The sequence below is a fragment of the Dermacentor variabilis genome, chromosome 8 (assembly GCF_050947875.1).
Source record: "Dermacentor variabilis isolate Ectoservices chromosome 8, ASM5094787v1, whole genome shotgun sequence".
NCBI classification, from domain to species: domain Eukaryota; kingdom Metazoa; phylum Arthropoda; class Arachnida; order Ixodida; family Ixodidae; genus Dermacentor; species Dermacentor variabilis.
The window spans coordinates 21997384-22024835 of record NC_134575.1 but is presented as its reverse complement, the minus strand read 5'-3'; the positions used below and the strand labels follow the sequence as shown (position 1 = coordinate 22024835).

General features: G+C 42.7%; 1 long non-coding RNA gene across 1 annotated transcript; it reads right to left on the bottom strand.

Annotated features, from left to right (window-relative positions):
- Nucleotides 1-431: 431 nt before the first annotated feature.
- On the bottom strand, nt 432-2589 carry LOC142589804 (uncharacterized). Its single transcript, XR_012829959.1, has 2 exons — nt 2390-2589; nt 432-551 (listed from the first exon to the last, which is right to left on the bottom strand). It is a non-coding gene; the product is annotated as an uncharacterized LOC142589804 (long non-coding RNA).
- Between the last annotated feature and the right edge of the window lie 24863 nt (nt 2590-27452).

The following is a 27452-nucleotide window of genomic DNA, read 5'->3' as shown; positions in this document are numbered from 1 at the left end:
AAGAAGGGAGAACGCGCGTCTCCACAAAATTGTAATGCGAATAAATACAAGCGACTATCTATGAGCCATAATTACAAAGGTAATTGCAGCGCTGAATAATGCAACTGATAGCTCAAGAAACGGAAACGTTAAAGTCATCGGGGCGATCATGCTTATCCGTCATGAGATGCAGCTGGGTTGTAATAGCAATATGCCAGTAATTAAACAGGGTACTTATGGAGGAGGCCCAGTATCCATCCTTATAAATATAATGAAAGATCAAGTAACATCAGGCGAAACAACACGTACCTGTGCAAAATTTTAACTGATGTTCCTGTACTGTAAAATGCAATTACGGCGAAAATTTCGCGCATTCTGTAACAAAGCCACAGCTTTGAAACATTAAACTCTAAAAGTGTACTTTTTCAAGCCACAATCACTGGCCACCATGATGAACAATTGGCAACTTCTTTATTGTCCATTTCAACTTCGTCGTGTACAGTTTCACAGCCGGCGTCTTTAAAACGATGGGTCTTATCCACATTTAGATCCTCCGGTTGGCCTGCGTGTGGCTGAAATATGATAGAGTGAATGGTAAGCATTTTTACAGTATTGTGCAGCGATGTAAATAGAAAATGTTTTATTCAACAGGCAATAAAAATCTTGAGTGGCCGGGAGCCTCATTCTGTGGCTACTGTGGCACGGTATGCGGGTTTTGATCCTAGCACAGTTATTGGACAAAATTTAAATTGGAAACATCGTGTGGTATAAAAATCTTTTTGACCTACAAGTATTTTATGGAAACAGAATAATCAATCTCGGTGTAGAGTAATTCAAATATACAAACATAATGACAACCTTTATTCACACATATGTTGCCGAACTCACTATTGTACGACATCAGCCCATCACATAGTGCAACCGCCATTGCTGTTGTTGATGAGAGTCGCAAAACATTGCTCGGTCCCTCGGGAGAGGCGGGTGATACTCAAGAGAAATGATAACATTCTACATAAAAAGGAAAGCAGAGAGAAAGGCACAAAATAAAAACAATAGCAGACTTATTTGATCAAAGAATGATTACATACTACATAAGGACTGTACCACTTCCGGCACCAATACCAGCGCAAGGAACATAAATGAAACAATGAAAAGCTCTTAGAATAGTGTCCAGGTTGACAGAGCTTAGATATTATTCGGTCAGTCACAGCAACCCCTTATGCGGAGCCACATGATCCAGCACTGAGCAGCATGAGCGAAGACGCGATGTAGAATTCTGTCATTTCAGGCACAAATTATTAATACGTGCATATAACAATACGTTATAGTCAAGAAAAGCTTTGTAAAGACCTTATAACATAAATAAAAGCGGTGTTGAGTGTTAGCTAAATGTAATTTCAAGTTGGGAGATACAAAGAAGAGAGATTAGAAACGTTAGAGGGGAGATCACTGCCTTTTAAAGCAAATAGCCTTCTCTTTAGCTGTTTCTAACATCATGAAAACAAATTTCAAGCCACGATTCAAACATAGAAAACATAGCCTAAGACAGGGATTATCTTACAGGTAAGCGATTTGGTAGCCTTGGGAGCTGCACCATCAGTAGCTTGCATATCTCCAATACGAAAATGAGTTTTCTACAAGCTAAATATAACGCTTACAGCATGGCAAATCGTGCATGAAAAGAACGCCAAGGTAACAACTGTCAAACGCTTCTTGCAGAGAATAATCAGCAGTAAGCGAAACTTTCCTGTTGCGCATATGTTGAAAAAAAAGAAACAGATTCATTTCTTGAAATTAGTTTTTCATTTGCCGTATATCTCAGCAAGTGGAAATGCTTTCAAGTGAGCTATTATAAAAATCTGACCATAATTGCAACCGACAACCTGATAAGTGACGTAGTCATGACCACAATGCACGAATTCTTTTTGAACATAATAGCGCAAACCAATGATATAGAGTAAAAAAAGAAGTGAACGCGGAATGACTTGGCGGAACTAATAAAGTGACATCAGCGACACGCAGTTTTAGAGAAATAAAGCACACAAAACGCAGTCTCGTCTTGTGCGCCGTTTTCTTGAAACAGCGTGAAACTGCTGTACTGCATATTTACGCTGGTAGGAGGTTCACCGCGAATAGTCAATAAGCCCAAAAATGCCCACTTAAATTAAATGCTTGGGTTTTAGTTGCCAAAAGCGCGATTTGATTATGAGGGACTCCATAATGTGGGTGTACGGGTAAGATATCACAGCGTGGAGATTTTTAACGTGCACCCAATGTAAGGTAAACGGGCGTTTCTGCTTTTCACCCCCATCGAAACATCGCCGCCATAGCCAGGATTCCATCCCACGCCCTCTTACTTCGCAGCGCCACGCCATAGCCACCACACCACAAGGATGGGGGAAATACGCACTTGAAGGTGGCCGCGGGGGACGTCGTGTGATACGAGACTGGCTGAGATTTTTCCAGTTAACTGCATAAGTGCATTTTGGACCTTGTAAGGGCAACGTAGACAGCAGGTAAACCATGGCGAAAGTGATCAATAGATACCGGCCGAAAACCATACTCGCAGTTTTCATCCACAGAAGCCTCTTAGTTACGACGTCGATTCGAATGCTTTTATACCTATTTTAACAATAGGGCCTTACAATGAATAGTTCTTCAAGTATTCTGTGACTGCCTATTTGTCAGGAGCGAGGCTGCGTTGGTGCTTCCATTTGCTTGCAGTGATATTCGTTCATTTGTTTGCATTTTATTTTAGGAGAATAGAATTTGCTATCAGGTTAAGATGAAGTAAGTTGTTCTAGCTGTAGTTAGTCCCGCACGAATAATACTGTCAGGAGAAGCGTTGCCATAGAGAGAAGCTTCGTAAGAGGTGCACAAAAGAATAAATGTGAGCAAGACAAATTTAGCTCCTTTAACCACCTAGCCCATTGACCGCAATAAACCACCACGTAACGCTTAGACGCTTATGAGCTGACAATGTGAGTTAAATTCGGAGGTCAATACGGACAGTTTGGTAGAATGGGCGATTCCTACTACTTGTGAAGAGTGGAAAAATAAGTCGCAGTGATTAGATGTTTTCAGAATTACGCTCTCCCCCCCCCCCCATCTCGTGACATAATTCATAAAAAAAACCTTATACGTTCAATGTACAGTGTCTACCTCCCCTCCCAGGCGCACTCATTTGCTGTGAATCCTTGGTGCGTTAGTATCACGGAGTATTTTTCTGTCTAAAATGCATTAAATATACTCTCTCGCAGTAGTTACATCATTCGATTAGCTCCAATAATAGGGCCGGTTGGAATAAGTAGGATTTATATTTGACAAAACTAAACGCCGGGGAGAGCTCGTATTAAAGTATGAATGTTTTTTTAAGCATTGGGTAAAAATTCCACAGAACTGTACTAGAAAACTTTACTATGGGGCTACAGGAAACGCTTAGTGGGTAGGGGGTGTCTTGCACCGAGAGACCGAAAGGGACTAACTGCCAGCCGCTTCGCGGACCTGCTGGACGACCCATTGCTGGTCAACGAGTCGTAAGCTTCTGATGGACTTCTCCCACTTGTGCGAGGTAGAGTTAGCGAGATATCTAAAAGAATTCTACTCGAAAACACGCAACAAAGGTGTCAGCCCGTTTTTCAGCGCGTCTTTCACATGTCTTATCGAGTTGTTTACGGTTGACATACTGCTGGGCGATACTGATGCGAAGGCGTCAAATTACCCATTGAGCGAGAAAGCCAGTGTTTGTCGTCCGTAGCAGCGGAACGCGAGGTAAACTGCTGTTGGCTGCGACGCCATGTCATGAGTGCCCCTCAACTGAGCAAAGGAGACGAAAGGGGGCACTGCTGCTTCATAGAGCGCCAGGTGTTGCCTGAGGGGAAAGGGGATCGCTGCGGCGACCCAACACTCTCGATATCAGAGGTATGTATTATACACTTGTTCGTTGTCCGTTTAAGCTCTCGCATGCCTTCGAACTTTGCCTCGGCAAGGCCAAACCAAAACGCGCTAAGTCTATCAACGCACTCACTTGCCCACAAAGGGTTCATAAGTAGATGGACCGCTAAGCGGCGTTCAATTAGGCATTAATGCTTTCGCATTCAAAATGGATCAGAAATGTGTAGGTTTTCTCGCAATTTTGTGAGAAAGACCATAAATACTCGTTTACGCCATCACTTTGCGAACAAGGTATGCAAACCACTTTCTCTTGTGGACTCCTCCGCGATGTACCGAAAATGCACGCTCTGTGCTGGTGCTCTACACTATATTACATTTAAAATGCCAGATTACACAGACTTAAACAAGTTACACGCAGTAACTCAGGGCTATTTTCGAGGTATGTGAAACTTAACAAGACCAGGCATTATTTGCTCGTTTGCGTGTTGTCTTCATGACATGTTGGCTCAAGTTCTCAACTTAACATGTGTCCACAATGGATCCATGGCTCTAATGCCTCCTTGTGTATATATATATATATATATATATATATATATATATATATATATATATATATATATATATATATATATATATATATATATATATATATATATATACACATATACATATAAATTGCACAAACAGGCCTGGAGTGCGGCCTGATCCCGGTGACCAGAACCGGCAACGCACTCTCTCACCAGAGCAGGATTGGCCACCCTGGTGCAGTATGGCCACAACCTCCTATATGAATACAACAATCAAACCCCGGCCCTCAGTCTCCAGTAGCCGCGAAGCAGTGGACCATGGCGGCGGTCAGATCTGTGACGCAGCAGAGGGTGCTAAGAATACCTGGCTCCGGACAGGCCGCAATTGGAATCTGAACCTGGCAACGTTTAACGTTAGAACGTTATCTAGTGAGGCGAGTCTAGCAGTGTTATTGGAGAAATTAGAGGGTAGTAAATGGGATATAATAGGGCTCAGTGACGTTAGGAGGACAAAAGAAGCATATACAGTGCTAAAAAGCGGGCACGTACTGTGCTACCGGGGCTTAGCGGAGAGGCGAGAACTAGGAGTCGGATTCCTGATAAATAAGTAAAAAGCTGGTAGCATACAGGAATTCTATAGCATTAACGAGAGGGTGGCAGGTCTCGTTGTGAAACTTAATAAGAAGTACAAATTGAAGGTAGTACAAGTCTACGCGCCTACATCCAATCATGATGACCAGGAAGTCGAAAGCTTTTATGAAGACGTGGAATCGGCGATGGGTAAAGTCAAAACAAAATACACAATACTGATGGGCGACTTCAATGCCAGGGGAGGCAAGAAGCAGGTTGGAGACAAGTCAGTGGGGGAATATGGTATAGGCTCTAGGAATAGCAGAGGAGAGTTATTAGCAGAGTTTGCAGAACAGAATAATATGCGGATAATGAATACCTTTTTCCGCAAGTGGGTTAGCCGAAAGTGGACGTGGAGGAGCCCGAATGGTGAGACTAGAAATGAAATCGACATCATACTCTGTGCGAACCCTGGCATCATACAAGATATAGACGTGCTCGGCAAGGTGCACTGCAGTGACCATAGGATGGTAAGAACTCGTATTAGGCTTGACTTGAGGAGGGAACGGAAGAAACTGGTACATAAGAAGCCAATGAATGCGTTAGCGGTAAGAGGGAAACTAGAGGAATTCTGGATCAAGCGTCAGAACAGGTATCCGGCTTTAAGTCAAGAAGAGGACCTTAGTGTTGAAGCAATGAACGACAATCTTATGGGCATCATTAAGGAGTGGGCAATAGAAGTCGGTGGTAACGCCGTGAGACAGCAAACCAGTAAGCTATCGCAGGAGACGAACGATCTAATCAAGAAACGCCAATGTATGAAAGCCTGTAACCCTACAGCTAGAATAGAACTGGCAGAACTTTCTAAGTTAATCAACAAGCGTTAGACAGCGGACATAAAGAACTATAATATGGATAGAATTGAACAGGCTCTCAGGAACGGAGGAAGCCTAAAAGCAGTGAAGGAGAAACTAGGAATAAGCAAGAATCAGATGTGTGCGTTAAGAGACAAAGCCGGCAATATCGTTACTAATATGGATGAGATAGTTCAAGTCGCTGAAGAGTTCTATAGAAATTTATACTGTACCAGTAACACCCACGACGATAAGGTGAGAGAGAATAGTCTAGAGGAACTTGAAATCCCACAAGTAACGCCGGAAGAGATAAAGAACGCCTTGGGAGCTATGCAAAGGGAGAAGGCAGCTAGGGAGGATCAGGTAACAGCAGATTTGTTGTAGGATGGTGGGAACACTGTCCTAGAAAGAATGGCCGCCCTATATACACGATGCCTCATGACCTCGAACGTACCGGAATCTTGGAAGAACACTAACATAATCCTAAACCATAAGAAAGAGGACGCCAAAGACTTGAAAAATTATAGACCGATCAGCTTACTGTCCGTTGCCTACAAAGTATTTACTAAGGTAATCACAAATAGAATCAGGAATACCTTAGACTTCTGTCAACCAAAGCACAAGGCAGGCTTCCGTAAAGGCTACTCAACAATAGACCATATTCACACTATCAATCAGGTGATAGAGAAATGTGCGGAATATAACCAACCCTTATATATAGCCTTCATTGATTACGAAAAAGCGTTTGATTCAGTCTAAACCTCACCAGTCATGAAGGCATTACGGAATCAGGGTGTAGATGAGCCATATGTAAAGATACTGGAAGATATCTGTAGCGGCTCCACAGCCACCGTAGTCCTCCACAAAGAAAGCAACAAAATCCCAATAAAGAAACGGGTCAGACAGGGAGATACGATCTCTCCAATGATATTTACAGCATTCTTACTAGAGGCATTCAGAGACCTGGAGTGGGAAGCATTGGGGATAAATGTTGATGGAGAATACCTTAGCAACTTGCGATTCGCTGATGATAATGCCTTGTTTAGTTAATTCAGGAGACCAATTGCAATGTATGCTCACTGACCTGGAGAGGCAAAGCATAAGGGTGGGTCTGAAAATAATCTGCAGAAAACTAAAGTAATGTTTAACAGTCTCGGAAGAGAACAGCAGTGAACGATAGGTAGCGAGGCACTGGAAGTGGTAATGGAATACATCTACTTAGGGCAAGCAGTGCCCACGGATCCGGATCATGGGACTGAAATAACCAGAAGAATAAGAATGGGCTGGGGCGCGTTTGTCAGGCATTGTCAAATCATGAACAGCAGGCTGCCACTATCCCTCAAGAGGAAAGTGTATAACAGCTCTGTGTTACCAGTACTCACGTATGGGGCAGAAACCTGGAGGCTTACGAAAAGGGTTCTGCTGAAATTGAGGACGACGCAACGAGCTATGGAAAGAAGAATGATAGGTGTAACGTGAAGGGATAAGAAAAGAGCAGATAGGGTGAGGGAACAAACGCGGGTAAATGACACCTTAGTTGAAATCAAGAAAAAGAAATGGGGGGGTGGAGGCATGGGCTGGACATGTAATGAGGCGGGAAGATAACCGATGGTCATTAAGGGTTACAGACTGGATTCCAAGGGAAGGGAAGCTTAGTAGGGGGCGGCAGAAAGTTAGGTGGGCGGATGACATTAAGACGTTTGCAGGGACAACATGGCCACAATTAGTACATGACCGGGGTATTTGGAGAAGTATGGGAGAGGCCTTTGCCCTGCAGTGGGCGTAACTAGGCTGATGATATATATATATATATATATATATATATATATATATATATATATATATGTATATATATATATATATGTACATATATATTGTGTCGAAGAAGATCGGCAGGCTAAAAGCCCCGTTGCTATTGCGTGGCTCGTACCCAGTTCGTTCGCTCGCTCTACGGCATCCTACGTGGCCTGAAGTGGCATACTTGCTTCTGCTACCTCGACGATGTTGTCTTTTCCCCTGATTTTCCGACCCATCTTCGGCGTTCATATCAAGTTTTGACCGGTCTCCGGAGTGCTGGCCTCCAGTTTAACTTAAGCAAGTGCCGATTTATGGCTCGAAAACTGACTATATTAAGCCATGTCTCTAAAGAAGGCATTCTTCCTGATCTTGATAAACTTCGCGCCGTATCCGAATTTCCGAAGCCCACTATCTTGAAAGCACTACGCAGCTTCATCGGCCTATGCTCGTATTTTCGACGTTTCGTTCGCAATTGCGCTACTGTGATCGCACCACTCAACCAACTTCTCCAAGGCGACAATGAACTTTCTGCTTGGTCGGAAGCCTCTGATGATGCCTTTACGACTCTTCACACGTCTCCGCCAGTCTTGCGCCATTTCGATCCAAGCGCACCTACAGAACTTCACACTGACGCCAGTGCTGTCGGTCTTGGTGCCGTGCTCGCACAACGCAAGAACAGTAATGCCGAATACGTAGTCGCTTATGCTAGTCGTGCCTTCACGAAACCTGAGGCCAATTACTCAGTCACAGAAAAAGAGTGCCTGGCTATAGTATGGGCTCTCCAAAAATTTCGTCAATATCTTTACGGTCGACGCTTTGACGTGGTGACGCATCATCACGCTCTTTGCTTGTTGTCCAACCTAAAAGACCCGTCAGGCCGGCTCGCTCGGTGGGCCCTCCGAATCCAGGAATATTATATTCGTGTCGTCTATTGTTCTGGACGCAAACACTCTGACGCCGATGCCCTCTCGCGCGCCCCAGTTACTTCAGACAGCAGCACTTCTACCTACAGACATGACATCTCACCACTTGACATCCTGGACATGGCATCGGAGCAACGAAAAGACCCATGAATCGTCATGATATTCGACTGTTTGTCGAATCCTCCGGCAACTTCGGCACCTCGAGCGATACGCCGACAGGCGCAGCATTTCACAATACGCGACGGACATTTATACCGCCGCAACTACCACAATGACTGCCGCAAATGGCTCTTAGTAGTGCCTCGCCACCTACGACAAGATTTATGCTCCGCTTTTCATTCTGACCCGCAGTGTGGTCACGGCGGAGTGTCAAAAACTTACACACGGCTTCGCCTACAATATTATTGGCGAGGGATGTACACCTTCGTCCACAAATACGTACGCTCCTGCATTGCCTGCCAGAGACGCAAATGTGTCCCGCATCTCTCCACCGCACCTCTCCAACCACTTCCCTGCCCAGCTCGGCCACTCGACCGCGTCGGCAATGATATATACGGGCCTCTTCCATCTACTGGCGCTGGCAGCCGATGGATAGTTGTCGCCGTAGATCATTTGACACGGTATGCTGAAACCGCCGCCTTGCCTGCCGCATCAGCAAAAGACAGTACCTCGTTCATTCTAAACAACTTCGTTCTCAGTCATGGCGCCCCTCGTGAACTGTTGAGCGATCGGGGCCCCGTATTTCTCCCGGACGTCCTGCAGCAACTCCTGTCTGAATACCAAATTATTCACCGCACTACTACTGCTTATCATCCACAGACCAATGGCTTAACAGAACGATTCAACAGAACTGTTGGTGACATGCTATCAATGTATGTTGCATCTGACTTCTCCAACGGGGATTTTGTACTTCCGTTCGTCACTTACGCTTATTGAATTGAATTTTATTTCTCGTTCATTCAAACGAGGGTAGACTGAGACTAAAGGCATGAAGCCTGACAAAGGTCTCAGCCCCCACGAATGACAGGTTTGACAGCAGGTCACACACATATGCACATATGCGTTACAACAGCGTTGGTTATTGTGAACGTCGATGGTCATTCGATTCTTCAAATGTATAGTACAATGTACAGCAACGGCTAAGTGCAAGTAAGCATTTGAGATGCTAATGGTATGCTAAAAATGTACAATTATACAAGAAATAAACGTCAGCTAATTTATGGAGCAACATAGAGCAACAACATGCGCATAAAAAACATCATAATTGTGTGCCAAAAGTAACAAAACGCTGGGAAGAGTACGTGGATGCAATCATTTGTGTTAATACAAAACCCAACAATAAATATTAAATGTAATCATGTGAATCCTGAAAAGAGAGATTATGTAATTCATGGCAAAAACATTTTTCATTTTATTACACGCATTTATTCAATTTTAAAGTATATGTCTTCCCTGTCTAACCAATCTCCTATTCTTTCTTTGAATGTCTGTAAAGAAATGTTTAAGGATACAGATGCACTGTAACTGTTCATTATTTTTGTGGACTGATAGAGAAATGTTTGTTTCCGGTAATTGGTCCTTGCTTTTGGTGTGTATCGTGAGCTGTGTCGCAAGGAGTATCCGGAGAGGTTACGTTGACCACTTCGAGCGCTTGGATTTCTCTTTTGGATTTCTAGAAGAATTTTCATATAATATATCCTGTCCGCACGCAGCATATCATATTTTTGGAATTGTGCACCGGTTCTTAGATCTGAAAAACGGCCATAGTAATTTGCATATAAGCGGATAACTCTTTTTTGTAAAGTAATCAATTTCGTGTAATTTGTTCTGGTGGTTGTACCCCAAACCAATATCCCGTAGCAAAGCTTTGAATAAATAAGTCCATCATACATTTGTTTTTTTCAGTCATAGGGGGATCAGGTGTGCAATTTTATAGCTTACACCGATGTTTTTTGACAATTCATCGCAAAGGGAATTTACGTGTGTATTCCATGACAATTCTTCACTGAAATGTATTCCCAGAAACTTTTGTTGTTTGACCTGTTTAATGAGGTAGTTGTGAAATTTTACTTGTATTCTACCATAAATTCTTTGATTAGGCGCCATAAATATAATGTAGGATGTTTTAGTTGCGTTCAACTGGAGTTTATATATATATATATATATATATATATATATATATATATATATATATATATATATATATATATATATATATATATATATATAAACCTACATCTGCGGGATGCTGGCAGCCAAGCGTACAATTTTCTTATATTTCTACTACACTGGTTTTTAGCAATCCCTACGACTTCGCAGGCAGTGGCGTAGGCCGGGGGGTCGTGGGCCCAGGGTGCAAGGGGCCAGTGGGGGGAGGGTGTCATATACGTCTGAAGACACCCCTCTTTCCTCCGGCTACACCCGGGGTGGGAGGTGACAGAAGACCTATGGGCCCCGGGTACCAGACGACCTAGCTACGCCAATGTTCGCAGGCCATCCATTCCGTAGAGCAGACAACCTGCTGTCTATCATAGCTAGAGGAGCGGCCTCTAGGGAAGCGAAGCGCAGTCGATTTTGTGGTTTGATGTAATTACATAGCTTGCAGGCACAATTTTGAACCAGCTACGCAATACAAGGGTAATTGGAGATCACTGGGAGAGGCCTTTGTCGTGTATTGGGCAATAATATTGCTGATGACGGTGATGATAAAGAAGCCTAAATACGTGCCACTGTGACAAAATGAGAGTAGGGGAAAATGAGGTGCTTTTCTAATGCGTTTAGGATTTTTGGGGGCACTAACCGTGTCTTCATATGACTGTCTAAACCGTAATAAATTCCCGGCCCAATCCTCAATATAGCGCTCTTTAACACAGCGGCAAACCGTCACAGTGGAAGAGGGGTAAGCGGAGCGTTCTCGCAATATATGATCGTCACAACTAGCAGCTGGAGATGCTGTCGCTGAGACGCAGAAAGGGGGTTACCGCGTGGTCTTTGAGCAGTGGCAATCTAGGTAGCAGTTGCATACCGTGTATGGATAAATCATGGATGAGATTGGCGAATGCCACCCATACATAGTCCAACATAGTGCCAAACATAACCACTTCCCAAGAAACCCTAAACTTTTTTTGGATAGCAACAGGGGTGGGTTCTACATGAGTTATAAAGCGAACCTTTCTTTGCCTTCTTTCCCATGTTGTGCGTGACGACCACGCTGTTGTGTTGTGCGTTATCTCGCCCGACATATCTGTGCCTATAAATACAAAGGTAGTGCAAAAATACGTGCGAAGTGACTGATATATCCCTTGTAGGCTGAACTAGTATACCGACTTCTATTTAGTCAAGAGATAACATCTTACATAATACCTGAACGTATCATTTCGGCTCACAGACATCTCTAAATCAGACTGATATGGTGGTGCAATGGCGAAAATATTTAACGGAATATTAGATATACCTTCTCTTTCATTTGATTTAACCACTGAGTATTTGCCACTGGGTTTATGGACACTTCTCCAGGTTGGAAATATCCCACTAAACACGATTTCTACATTAAATATAAAGATATAAAATAAAATATGAAGATAGAATACATAAGCAGCGTATACTAACCAGCCATGCGGAGGTCTGTTTTGCGCTGCAAAAAGTTTTTCCCTGCATAAAACGTTCACATGAAATGTCTGCTCACAAGCAGCTCTAGCCGTAACCGATCTGTTAATAAAATTGGGAATTATATTTAAAGCTTTGTTTAAAGGAGTCACTCCGGAAATTCAATTTAACTAGATACGCCTTGGAAGCTCACCGACCACAATTTGTAACTTGCAATATTTGCCCGTAATTACAGAAAACACAAATAAGTGATTTTTTTAAATATCTGGATATATGTATCGACTTCTCTTGCAAGTAACGTACTCCTCTAAGAATAATCCAGCTCAAAGACTAGAACTATGTTCTCTGCAACATGCGATATTGTTTTAGATTCCGGAAAACCTGTAGAATGTCACTCCGCAAATATAAAGCACACTGATGTGCTAACAGAATGTTTAAATATATTACAAATTATTTGGTGTGCCTTACTTTCGCGTATTTAGCCATTTAGTATGCGCCGCAGGGATGTGCTCTTCTTAGATAGTCCTCCAGAAAGGGCATTGCCCAAGTGACACAAGAGATCCGTAAATGTTGCTTCATATGTAGTGTACTTTTCTATGCTTACACCGGTCATGTTAGGCCGCTCTACCGAAGCTTTATTTAGCATATGTTTGAACATGTTCGCTTTATTTGCATTAATTTCGTTATTCCCATTATTTTGACAGCAATGCACGTAAACTCCAGGGAAATTTCGCAATATCTCGGACATATATATAGTTTGGACCCTTTTCGATGAGTCCTTGTGGATGTTACAAATTAATCTCATGGCTCACTCCCTCTGTTGTGGATTGGCCGAGAAATGGTTTATAGCATAGTTACCATGCTGACTATCAAAGAATTTACGGACGTATAAAGAGGCAACCGTCAAGACGCCTCCGTGCTTCTCATTCTCATTATTTTACAAGCGCATACACATACCACACCATAGGAAATGTGTAAAGGACCTTGTGAAAAAGGGAGACACGAGATGGCTATTTATAAAATTTCGATTTGAACTTTACGGTGCCTGAAATGATGCGTTTGCAGGCGCCTGAACTAGATGGCGCCATCATACTGAGGCTAGCTCGCGATCGCGTTGATTGCGCGTTTCGCCTGATTCGAATGTTGTCTTTTGCGCTTGCGTTCTTGCACATAATGTCAAGATGGCACCACCCGAGCGGTTACTAATTTGAGAGCATAGCCGCTTTTCCTACCTTTTCTTCTGGAGTAAGTTATAATAACCCTATAGTTAATAGATAGGTGGTTGTTGTGCTCCATGCAACTCGCGGCGTATACCCACTGTAGGCTAGTGGCTAATCAATGGAGAGAATATTCGAAGTTGCAACCTGAAATACTAGGACTGCCATACCGTATAAGTGCTCTCGAAAGGTGAAATTACATCTTACAGTGAACAGAATAATACAAGGAACGGAAAATAATCATAAAATAAGAATAGCGCACTCTAAAAAAGGAGAAATATAAAAATATTAACCGGGCAATCGTCGAACTCCATGAGAAACACCTGGACTATGGGGCAAATGTTCTTGTTGCCGAATTCACAGCGCAATGGCTCCAAACTAAGAAGTCCAAGCAGAACGAGAGTCCTTGCTATTACTGTAATTGCTTCTACCTTCGGGCGGAACTGCCCATCTTTTTTACATGGAAAGCAAGGGGCGTTCAAAGCGAAGTTTGCAAATCGGATGAGATACAAATATTCGCGGAAAAAACAATCTACTTTTAATTTCTGAACAAAGCAACATGTAATATTTTGGTGTAGTCAAGTTAGTAATAAAAAAAAAACCTATTTATATTTTACATGCATATATACAAAATAGAATGCAAATATTGCCATTTGCAACAAGACGTCTTGCGAACTTATGATGACGTAAATAATGTATAGCTTCTTTCAGTAATGCTATGCACCATCACATTAATGGGAGTGGATCAAGACAACTGCACGTCACGAAGTACACTGATGCGTTCGCTAAACGAGAAAGACTTGATATACTATTCAGCGCGGTTTTAATTAGGTGAAAGCATGCTTCTAAGTGATAAAAGTGTCAATTCGCGTACGCAAGGATACACTGAGTGCATTCAATAGATGCGCATAGATGAGCAATACAACATTATCAAAAACACACAATAAGGTTAGGTACGAAATAAGCTTAAACATCATGCGTAGTATATATGTAACCTCAAGGAAGGCGTGGAATACAGGTATCCATGCGCAAGTTATAAGCACTAAGTATATCACTATATAGAAGACTCGAGGTGACATGGAGCTTATCAGTCTAGATCAATAAAAACAGTACTTCAAGCATTAGATACACATAAGCCTACAAAAAGCGCTAAAGTGTATATTTGGCATTCTCCAGTGAATATTCATTCCGCTGAAATACGAAAGAAAAACTTTTGTCCCCGTAGTTAGTTCGTGCGCACGAAATATGAGGTCTTTATCCAAAGTCGCATTGAGTCAGCAAAAAAGTGGAAGACAGTGCAGCGACACACACTTTCTTGCTCTTGCTACTCGAAATGACTCGGTTGGCGTATTGTAGGAGTAGTCATGCAGTAAAAATATTTTATGCACCACACAGTCTAAGCCTGTCGAAATGAAAACAAATAGTCGGAACAATGTACTAATATGAGCATACTTATGAAATTGTGTAAGATTAGTGGAAAAAGTATCACATGAAACAATATATCAGTGAAACGGGACAATCAATGAACGTTAGATTAAACAGCCATCACGCGGATGCAGCCACAAAGCTTGGCAATGCCGTCGCCAAGCATTTCAACCAACTAGGTCATAACTTTGATGAACTTGCAGTCAAATTTACGTTCTGAACGAGAAATAAAATACAGAGGATCATACTTTATCGATAAGTTCAAGACATTGCAACCAATAGGCATAAACGTTTCAAAGGGAGCTTTAGAAACAATTCGCTGCGCTAAATTTCAAGCTATAGGCAACGACACTTACTTTGGTTGCGTAGTGTTTCTTCCTTTTTTTCTCGTTTTCCCCTTGCTTTTTCTTTCTCCTTTAACTTCTTTTTCCTTTTACTTTTCTTTTCTTTTTCTTTCTTTCCGTTTTTCCTTTTATTTATTTGTTCTATTTCAGTATTTTCTTTAATTCTTTTTTCACGAGCACCAGTTTTTGCCGCTCCTTCTATTATTTATTTCAGAGGCAATGCCCACGACCACCAGCGAAACAGGTAATAGAGCGCGCTGTACACGCCGTTGACACGCCGGCTGACACACGGCCGTTAACACGCGGTTGACAGACGGCCGTGGCACTGGCCTCGCGCGCAGCACTTCATTTTTGTCAATTCTACACCCTTGCCGCTAACAAACCTTCTCCCGTTGCCGCACCCACCCGCCTTACGCCCTCTCCCTTTTAGAAGAACCCCACCTATATATACTAAGGCGAGGAAAGTACATGTCACCTTGAAGAAGACAAGTCCACTTGTCGAAACGTTGCCTCCTGCTTTCACGTTCTTGTTTTGTTCAGTGGTAGCTTGGTGTGTCGTCGAGCTTTGATACGCAAACGCACTGTACAAGTGCCGATCCAGTCGCGTATATCAGCGCGTACGCGCGGCTGGACGTAACATTCGGTGATAAGGTATGGCTCGGCGCGAACGCCTGGATGACAGATTGAGCGCAGTGAATGAGAACAGTAAGGCGAAGAAGAGCAGGAACATTAAAGTTGGTATTGTTAGGTGAAACGTCGCACCACAATGTGACGTCGTGGTCGGGAAAGTTGGCTTTTTCTAAGCGGAGAGATGTAGAAGATCGCAGTCATGTAAAGTTCATTTTTGGACGTTGGAGACGCCGCTAGTGAAAACAATGAAAGGTGGAAAGAAGTTCTGGCATTATTGATAACACGACTGAGAGCGTGGCCACTGAGACTGATGGTAATACGACTGAGGCTTTGGTGGCGGGTAGCCGGTAATGGCCTGAATCTTGTCAGGTAGCGGGGTTATACCATGATTGGTGATGTAATGTGCGGGAAAATTGAACTCCGGACCCCCAAACTGACATTTGTCAACATTGGTGAAGAGATCTTCATCACGAAGCCGAGTGAAAAGTTGGCGTAGACGTGCATTGTGGGCTTCATCATCCCTGCTGGTGACGAGAAGATTATCGATGTAGGCAAAACAAAACTGTAAGCCTCTGGTGACTTCGTCTATAAAAGGCTGAAAGCTTTCTGCGGCGTTGCGAAAACGGAAAGGCATGCGTAAATACTCAAAAAGGTTAAATGGGATTGTTGGGGCAGTTTCTGGAATGTCGGCTTGCTCAACTGTCCGCTGGCTTTCGAATATATTGTTGTTCCGGTTAAAAATACCGTGCAATCCTGAATATTGGGCAGCGGGCATCGGTCAAGAACAGTGACCGGATTTAGTGAACTACTATTACTCATTATCTGCGTATTTCTTGCACACTGTTGCGTTTTTGCAATATTTGTTAATATATTTCAAACTCTTTACCAGCATTATTTTATAACAGTTTCGTATAAGGAAATTTTGAAATTGGCCCCATACTAGCCATTGGCTATGGACCATACAGATTGTGCGTATCTTATATAATGAAATATGTATGTGTGTAATAAAGAAAGAAGGAGAAAGAAAGTGCGCGATAATCCCCACAGGACCGCCAGTCATTGTTCTTCTTAGGCACCATGTGTAGTGCTGATGACCACGAGCTCGATGACGGAGGAATGATTTTTAGTTGAAAATATGCTCGAATTCATTGCGGGCAACTCGAAGTTTAACAGGACCGAGTCGGTGGAGGCGGTAGTGAACGGGTGGCCCGCCCGTGGTAACAATAGAATGGGTTAGAGTGCGTTTAGGGGTTTTATCCACCGGAGACTGTGTAGTAATCTCAGGAAGCTCGTTGAGTAGAGCTGCATACGGTGAAGTAGGTAGGTTCATGAAAGCAGATGATTTACTACAAGTATTAGAGCCAGAAGTATTACAGGCGAAATAGTTTGATCAGCGACATTACTTGAACACCAAGTCTGTCTCACATGGTGACGAGCTTACGTACCCATTAAGAAAAAAATGTCACAAAATGCAAACTGTCGCACTTTAAGCATTTTTTCTTACCTGAACAATTCTAGCGAGTCACGTGCCACATTCAGCAACGTCGACGCAAAAAATTTGTCACCGGAATGCTCTCCAGCATAAACAGTTTGTGCAACAACCATTAAATAACATCGCGAAATAAAAATTTCAAGTTTTTTTTTTACTCGTGGAAAGAAATGAAGAGCAACCGCTAACATATACCGAGCAAGAATGTTCGTGTGCGCGTCAACAGCATCAATCGGCCCATGTGTAAACTTCAGCAAGCAACTTCACTTTCTAAGAATACCCCAGAAAAATGCGCCGTGCCAAGGCCGAAAAATTATTCGCCTGAAAGCAACCGCGGACGATCTTTCGTTTCGTCCTTTAGCTGTTTTGATAAGGATAGTCCTTGTTTCGTCATAACGACTGCAGAAAAAAAAATGCACTTACCTCTCCAACGCTGGGAAGCGGAAAAACTTCGCCGCGCTGTTCCTCCCCGAGACGCCACGCCACATAGCCGTGCAGCATGCCTTGTGCCCTCTCCTCACATTTCCCGAAATTGTCGGTACGTTCGGGGGCACATAAAGAAAATTTTAACTGCAGAGCATGCGAAAATACGTGCACGCGCATTGAAAGACGCAGGAGCAGACGCGCAGAATGGCAGCCGAATCGATAGGAGAGAGAGCGCCGCCCCTTGGCGCAGCAAATGAAGCGGCTAAATAAAGATATAAGACTATGAAAAAAAGGAAATAGCCAAAAGCGCATTTTATTTTCTACACCTAATTGCATCACTTTATTGCTACCTAGGTTGAAAAGATAGAGCGAAAGTTACGGGGTTCTTATTTTGCTACCTATGTCACGGCGACGCTTTCTTGCCAATACCGAAACTAGCCCCACTGTCCACCGACTGCCTGGGTGCTGTCAATCGCTTCAACCTAAACAACGCCCACAAAGGTATGAACCGACGGCAGATCGCTTTCAAGATACGGCGTGCGTGACCGCATGCCGCCGAGCGTGAACGACGGTGTGGTATGGAGAGTTACGTTAGCGTGTCTAGTGCCAGCACAAGAATAGATTACGACGTCAGCAGTGACGATCACAATGTCTGTTAGTTCCGATTCAAGAATTTGCGCTCGCGTCCGTGCGAGCGCAAATTTGGTATAACACATACCGTTTGACACATGCGTAATATAATTCTTAAATTATGGGGTTTTACGTGCCAAAACCGCTTTCTGATTATGAGGCACGCCGTAGTGGAGGACTCTGGAAATTTCGACCACCTGGGGTTCTTTAACGTGCACCTAAATCTAAGTACACGGGTGTTTTCGCCCCCATCGAAATGCGGCCGCCGTGGCCGGGATTCAACTCGCGACCTCATGCTCAGCAGCCCAACACCGTAGCCACTGAGCAACCACGACGGGTAATAGAATTCTTCTCGCACGTAGCTAAAGCAGTAAAGGAAGTGCGGCATAAGAAAGCGATGATATGCGTAACATTTTCTTCTCAAGGGGGTCACGTCACAGTTTCCGCAGTAATGCGAAAAAGAAGTATTGCTTCAAGGCACACGTTTCAATCACCTTCACCTGGCTGAATGTGCAGGAGGAAATTCCTTGCGAGAGATTCTCGAAGTGAGACCACTTCATAGATCGTGAGATTCACAACTTTGTGAAAGAGCGTTCTGGCAAGTTTCGTGCTTAAGCCGGATGTCAAAGATTCAGAGCGATTCTCGTGGTGAAAAACTCATACAGTTACGTTTACATACGCTAAATCACGATGCTACGAAGTAATTAAACCATTCCGTGTCATTAACCGATGGCAATGTTAAATGATGTAACCAATAATAAAATTGATATTGATTTGTTGGTTTATCTTTAATAATTTATTTATTTATTACCTAAAAGGTTTCAATGTGGGAGATTAGATGAGGGGTTGACGTTGTTGATGGTTGGGGATGCTAAAATTGCTGTGAATTAGCACCATACCAAGCAAAGTCAGTTGTAATGGCGATTGGGAAGGAGAAAGACATTTCAATCTCGCGCGGTCTGAAGAAGAAAAAAATCTCGCTAGAACGTATTGGTGCAGGCCCATGCTGAGTAGACGATGTTTGTGAGGCTGGTTCTGGTGTCACCGTAATCAGGTGTGATGAGCAGTCCAGCTGGCTACGAGGAATAATAAAACCTGTGATAAACGCACCGTACGGCACTTTTACGGAGATAACCAAGTGGTGAGAAATTAGGCGAAGCCATTTAATTTTAAATGATGGTGGTGAACAGTAATACAGGACTATGAATCGTGTGGTTCAGTGATGGATCCATTCGAGGGCATGAGTTAAAATTCAATGATAATGTTCGAACACACATCATGAATATCCAAGCTTAGGTGGCACCATAGTCCTGTAAGCGAGAACTTTATCTAGCGTGATGCTAAGGCTATTTACGCCGTAAAAATCACAAACAATACTAGCATTCTTAACAGCAATAAAAACGAGACCAAAAGAAATTTGACCTACACAACACCAAAACTAGATAGTCGTGGTAACTGCGCCATTGTTAACAACTTATGTATTTTGCGTGCAGTTACATCGACGGGAAAATGAGATTATGACTGCTTCGTTTACGTTACAAAACACTAGCTATTTGCTGCACCATCTTCGTTTTAGTGTATGGTCATGCTAAAGGTTAAGCAGTAGCTAAACGCATACCTCGAACAAGAATCTTTTCTTCTCAACATGAATTCCGTCGCGGTCTCTCAACAGTTACAAAGTTACTAGAACACTTGACATATCACAAAGTCTAGATATAGACAACAGTCTCAATTTATTGCATTCCTCCGATACTTTTGACAGTGTACCAAGCAAAAAACAAGTACGGAAGCTTCAGGGTACACTAGGACAAGGCCTATTGTTAAATGGATAGAAAACTATCTAATTGACTACTCGCAACTCGTGGATATTCATAACGCGAATTCCACGTTAGTACCTGTTGCATCGAGACTGCCCCATGGCTCTGTGTTAGGCCCTATTTTATTTCTGACATACATGTATGATTTTCCTTCCAGATTACATGTTAACATCCGTCTATTCGCTGATAATTGTGTTTTGTACTGTGAAATCAATTCCAATGATGATCACGATGTAGTAAACAACGTCCTAGAGTCCGTTATTTCTTGGTGTCAGAAGTGGCAGACAACTCTAAATGTTAAAAAAATAGGCAACGCTTACAGTCACTAGAAAGAAACGAATATCTGATTTTACATATATCCTTAACAACGCATCTCTCACTCCTTTATTTGAGCATAGCTATTTAGCGGTCATCTCAACGCATGATCTTCGATGGGAAACATAAGTTAGCAGCATAGCTTCAACCTCACTAAAGTGGCTTTTCTTGTTGATATGACACCTTCGTCTTGCGTCCCCAGATAGAAAGCTGCTGGCCTAAATATGCATGTTAGGGAAGTGATAGTGTACGCCAAAACTGTTTGGTGCCCTTAAACAAAGGAACTTATTCCAAGAATGGAGGGGGTACTGAGCAGGGAAATAAGGTTCAGTTATAATCAATGTATAATAAATTCAAAGGTTAATTTAGAATAAATAACTACATCAGCATGCGTGGAGTGTCGCATGACACCGGCGAAAGATGCCGTGAGTGAGTGGGGCTATACTAATCCAGGTACAACCAAGTTACGAATTCCCGCTAAGCTTGAACAAAGACAGTCCCTCACCAGAACAGGAATTGGCCTCCCTGGTGCAGTATTCGGCCAAAACCTCCGCAATGATATGAGATGAGGTCAGAAGAGCCGTGCAAGACATCCAACGGGGAAAAGCCGCAGCAGAAGATGGAATGACAGTCGATTTATTCAACGATGGAGGAGACACATCCCTTGAAAACTGGCGGCTCTCTATACGAAATGTCAATCATCTGCAAGGGTCCTGGGAAGTCCTGGGAAGGGTTCTGGGAAGAATTTGCATTCTTCCCAGAACTGGAAGAATGCAAACATTATACTAATCCACAACAAGAGAGACAGTAAAGAACTTAAAAATTATGGGCCTGTTAGCTTACTCCGAATATTAAATAAAGTATTTACCAAAACAATCTAAAATAAGATAAGGGCAACACTGAAATTTATTCAACCAAGCAAACCGGTGGACTTCAGGAAGGGAATCTCCAGAACGGATCACATCCATGTCATTATTCAGGTTATCGAGAAATCCACAGAGTACAATAAGCCTCTTTGTATGGCTTTCATTGATTACGAAAAAACATTTGATTCAGTAGAGATACCAACAGTCATAGAGGCATTGCGTGATCCAAGAGCACAGATCGCTTACGTAAATACCTTGGAAAATATCTACGGCGATTCCACAGCCACATTAGTTCTACACAAGAAAAGTAGGGAGATACCTGTAAAGAAAGGAGTCAGACAAGGAGACACAATCTCTCCAATACTATTCACTGCGTGCTTGGAAGAAGTAAAGAAGCTATTAAACTGGGAAGGTTTGGGAGTAAGGATCAACGGCCAATACCTCAGCAACGTTCGGTTTGCCGATGACATTGTTCTATTTAGCAACACTGCCGATGAGTTACAACGAATGATTGAGGACCTTTTCAGAGAAAGTGCAAGAGTGGGGCTGAAGATTAATATGCAGAAGACAAAGATAATGATGGATAACCGGGCAGGGTAACAAGAGTTCAGGATCGCCACTCAGCCTCTAGAGTCTGTGAAGGAGTACGTTCACCTAGGTCGACTAATGAAATGGAACCCTTACCATGAGAAAGAATTTCACAGAAGAATAAAGATCGGTTAGATCGCATAAGGCAGACGTCGTGAGCTCCTGATTACAAGCTTACCGTTATCATTGAAAAGGAAGGTATACAGTGAGTGCATTTTACCGGTGCTGAAATATGGGGCAGAGACTTGGCGACTGACAAAGAAACTTGATAACAATCAAGGACTGCGCAAAGAGCGATGGAACGATGAATGCTTGGCATTACTTTAAGAGAGAGAAAGACAGCGGTTTGGATCAGAGAGCAAACGGATATAGACGATATTCTAATTGACATGAAGAGAAAAAAAAATGGCGCTGGGCAGGTCATGTAATGCGCAGAGTAGATAACTGTTGGACCATTAGGGTGACAAAATGGGTACCAAGCGAAGGGAAGCGCAGTAGAGGACGACGGAAGACTAGGTGGAGCGACGAAATTAGGAAATTTGGTGCTAGTTGGAATCGGCTGGCGCAGGACAAGGGTAATTGGAGATCGCGGGGAGAGGCTTTCGTCCTGCAGTGGACACAACATAGGCTCCTGCTGCTGCTGATGATGATAATAAATACAAACTAACCCTGGAGTGCAGTTCAGGGTGGTTGCATGGAGAATAAAGCCGAAAACTAAGTAACGAAGAGAGGTAGGGCACATTATTAAAATCTTTTTAAATGTAAAGAAAGAGAGAGCAAAAGTAGAGGCATTAGTGTCAAGTTAATTGTATAAGTCATGAAGGAAGAAGAGTAAGGTGAGTTTCATGAGGAAATTTTGCGAGAGCCATACTGAAAGAGAACAGATGGGTGGCAACTTCAGTGTGAATGATGTGTTGAAATAATTTTATAGCAGGAGCTTGTAATCAACGTTAGGTTCATATAATCCAATCACCTGAGAGGATCGGTCACCTTCTTTGCTGACGGAACTGCGCTTGCCCACTTGACAATACACTGCGACTCATCCGACATTGAAAGACTGCTGGAAGACAAAGGCGAAAGTGTAACTGGATGCGTGCCTAATATTCCCGAGCCCTTTGCTGTTGATACTATGACTACCATTTCATATATTGCCCTTGCGCCATTAAACAACAACAACAACAATAATAATAATAATAATAATAATAATAATAATAATAATAATAATAATAATAATAATAATAATAATAATAATAATAATAATAATAATAATAATAATAATAATAATAATAATAATAATAATAATTTCATTATTAATTTCTTAGCTTGCCGATCATATCAATGATGCCATGAGAATTAAAGACGATGCCTTCTACCGGTGGGTTAGGAAAATGCGGCATCAGGAAGATAATCGCTAAATTCATCAGTGAAAACAGCAAAAAGGTGTGGTTCCCACATCAGCAACCTCCATAGTCGGGTACACAAAAGTCGGAGGGGCCACAAATTGTATGTGGACAGATGCATTGGGAATAAGCGTTCTTCAAAATGATTTCAAGTCAGATGGTACCATAGATGGCAATGTGTTCAAACAAATTATGGTTTGCTTTCCGGATTACAGCACTAAACATATATTTTTCAATTGCTTACTATTCCTCCCATGACTGTTTAAATTTAGAAGCATTGCCAATGTGAAATGAGCTCTCTATTTTTTGCTGTTGAAATGCTACAAAAATGCATTAGAGAATAACGAGTGAGGACGTTCACTAGGTTCAATGTTCACTTTATTATTAATGTAAAGCGCGATTGATAGAACGCGACTTTCAAGTAAAATCAGCGTTTACAACGAATCCAGTTAGACCATGATCGAAACATTTTCAAGTACCACGAGTAAAAGGCAAGCAAGGATTTGATTTAAAAATCACGTCGCACAAGGACATGTCATAAGCCCTATGTGCCTTCTACGGCACCTGCTTCAACTTCTGCGATTGAAAGTCACCACCCAGCAAGGAGCTGTTTTTTTTTTATTTCAACGGTGATATACATGTACCCCGCTAACGAAAACCTATTTGACAGCCACCAATGCCAAACGCTGACGAGCGTATTTCTAACATATCAGCTTTCCGACGCGATACGCCTAAAAGTACTGTTGGTGCTGCTACTCCTAAAATTAGGGCAAGATAGCGTGTATTTACATATAAGGCAGCATTGTTCAGTGACAAGTAAAACAATTAATGGTTAAAATGCTCCAGAAAATGTGGCACGCCTGAACGAAACACCGTTATTTTACAGGGAAGCTCTTTGTGCCTATGATTCCACGTATTTTTCGTGTCCGTCAGCTAATGTGTGTGAGCAAAAGCTATCACCATCAGCAATGGATGGTACCCCTTATCGCGTGTTTGTAGTCGTCTTCTACTGCAGCTGAGTCGTTGACGTACCTCGACGTAACCGTGCGAACGCCGCTCGTGTCTCTGCTCTTGCGCTCGTCATCGTCGTGTTCTTCCACAGCTGGTTCCGTTGCCGCTCGTTATGACATCGTTCCCATACTGCCCCTCCCTCCGTGAAGGCGCTGATGGAACTGGCACACTGCCAGTCGGTGCGGTGATTAGGGTCCCAAATTATTTGCCTCAATATATCACTCGCGCCTTCGTCGTCGTTTTCTTCCACAGACGACTCCAATGGCGTTCCTTGGGCAAGCGTTGCCATAATGCCCCTCCTTCTGCAAAGCCACTGATTGCACTAGCGGCGGTAAATTTGGTACAAAATTATTTACCTCAATATGTCGCGAAATGAAAATTCCAATGCATATAACATATGTATAGCACGAATGAGTGCAAGGCGATGAGCAAAACGAGAACAAGGTGAAAGCTAGAGCCAACGTTTCGAAAGTGGACTTGTCCTCTTCAAGACCTTGAAGAAGACAAATCCACTTGTCGAAACGTTGGTTCCAGCTTTTACCTTGTTCTCGTTTTACTCATTGTCTTCAATTTCCATCTCCATACTTCCCCCTTTTGTCCACGAATGAATGCAGATGTGTAAAAATAAATGCGTAAGTGTGCCTTTCGTCAGGATGACAACTGATCAAGACAATAAATGTATTCGCGCCTTCATTCAAAATTCTGTGTCACCTCTGTGTCGCGTGCCATTACGCATTCACAGAGTCATTCACAGAACCATGAACCATTCCACCTTCATATGTGGAAAGGCTTATGATTTATTGTATTGGCATAGGCGATTTCCCTTTCTTTTTTGGCGCAGATCAATTAATGTATAAAGCGGCTCTGCCAATACTTAACATTCATTCTCACAATAGTTCAAGCTTTTATGAGCATACCGTACACTGCATGTCTGTCTTTACCCTCAATGGAAACGGCCTTATTGCGTTCTAAACTACTCCCGGTATCGATGATGCGCACACTTTTATGTAGTAAGTTGGCGCACATTACAGTACTGAAAAGTTGATGCATCGGCACAAGCTCACTGCCTATACGAGTGAGCTAGACTCCACTGTTCGCCACAAACTATAACGCACACTTAATGCGTCCGCTCATTATCACGTGCTGTATCACGTATATCATAGTGGGAAAGATGAATGTGCTGAAGTCGCAAGAGATCAGTAAGAAAAATGCGAAATCCTTGTAGAATCCAAGCAATGATGGACGCACCTGCACAAAAAAAAATCTCTTCGAGCCAGTTAGTAAGGAATCTCCGAGTGATACATTTGCTTATCTTGCTTTAGATATGTAATTTGCTTGTAAAGAAAGATACGCAACAGTAAAGTAGTGTTCTTCGCCTATAATGGCCAGAGGATATGCAGCTTTAGAGAATGCTTCCTTCGCCTACCATTCCGTTGTTTCTCCTACGTTGGTCGGCGACTCAGCCAATATTCCATTTTTATTACTGTTCCAGTGAGCGTTCCATATATGGGAAGCATAGTACTTTTTCCTCTTTTCATCATCTTAAACAATGTGCTTTGGAACTGTCTATATACTATTACGTATTTTCCTTGTCATTGTTCTGCTTAAATTTAGTGCAACAATAAATATTTTGCTTTATCACCAGCAGAATGCTTGCAGTCATCCAAAGACGCATTTATTTCTTTTATGGAAGAAGTGCTCTGAGAAATAGCGTGAATACGATAGTCGTCGAAATTATCTTGTTCTCACTGCATTGGCATCATTGTTACAAGTAGCATAAAATTCGACTTAATGTCATCGTGCAGTATGACACATTGTATCTTCGCCAACGTCTACAAGTCTAGTCTCTAATACTAAGAGGCTCAACTCTGACAAAGGTAAAGAATGTGAAGTATTCGTCGGTAGGAATTTGGATTACATATATAGCATATCCACGTCTACGTTGGAAATTGTGATGAATTAGTGCACATGATGTTGTGCGTATTCCAGTCAACTGCAACATAAACTTACCCATATTCAATAACTCTAACACTAAAGTGTAAGTGTTTTCGTATCTCGCATGGAAAACTGAACTTCAAGTCATCAACGACCACTCTGCGACTGTTCTATAGGTTAAGTAAAGCTAAAATTACCGACTCAAGTATTTGAGAAGTAATGCTATCGATGATGTGGTTAGTATAAAACCCGAACTGTACGAAAACTTTCGAAGCTTAGGAAAGACTACTGTTTATCATTGACACTTACAAAAACAGGTGCCAGGACTTGATACAAAATACTCTTTTATAAAAAGCCCCATTAGTCCGCCTCGAGTTCACAACTCACTTGGACGTGACAGCAGTTTGAAGCCGTGTATAGCGGCTGATTCAACATTTTTCCGACGTGTTTTGATTACGGCAATGAGGCGACATTAGGGGAAATAAAAATGTATAGTCACTAATATTTTCGAACCCCATACCTGTGACACTTCTATAAAGAAAGTGCGCGCGATAAAATGCCAAAACTCAGAGGTTTCTCTAAAAGAAATGTTACCCGTGAAGTCACCGTCTTTGCCTTAAGCCAGCAATAACTCAAAAGCGTTCCATAGGTGAACTTTACACTGAATATCTCAATACTACGCTGTACGCAAGTATAGTTGAAATAAACATGGCACACAAATATTCGCATATTCGAACTTTGACATTAAAGAGAGTCTCCCTTATGCGTCTTTGTGAGGTACCTCAAATATGGAAAATAATTTCACCACTAAGAAATCGTCAGCTCGAGATTTCGCGTCTTTGTCGACTCGAAGAGTGCATAAGGCCTTGCACTCGCGCACCAGACGATTTGAATAGGGAATATTGTCGCAGCACTGCGCGACTGACGCAGAGAAAGAAGAGGTAGAGTGCGCGCGCGTAATCTCGGCGTGCTCTGAACCAGCTGGGCCTGGCCTGTGGCCTCCTCTTTGAACCTCGTTTCATCCTGTAAATAAACATCCTTCGTAACATATTTAGTAGAGGTGCGGGGTAAATCTTGGATGATCATGGACGACCCAGCTCTACCGACTGCCCGACGGAGTAGACGCTTGGCGAGTTTACGACCACAAGCCGCGGACATGGCCGATTCCGGAGAAAGCAGACGAGCCCATTTGCGGCGAACCAGACAGCA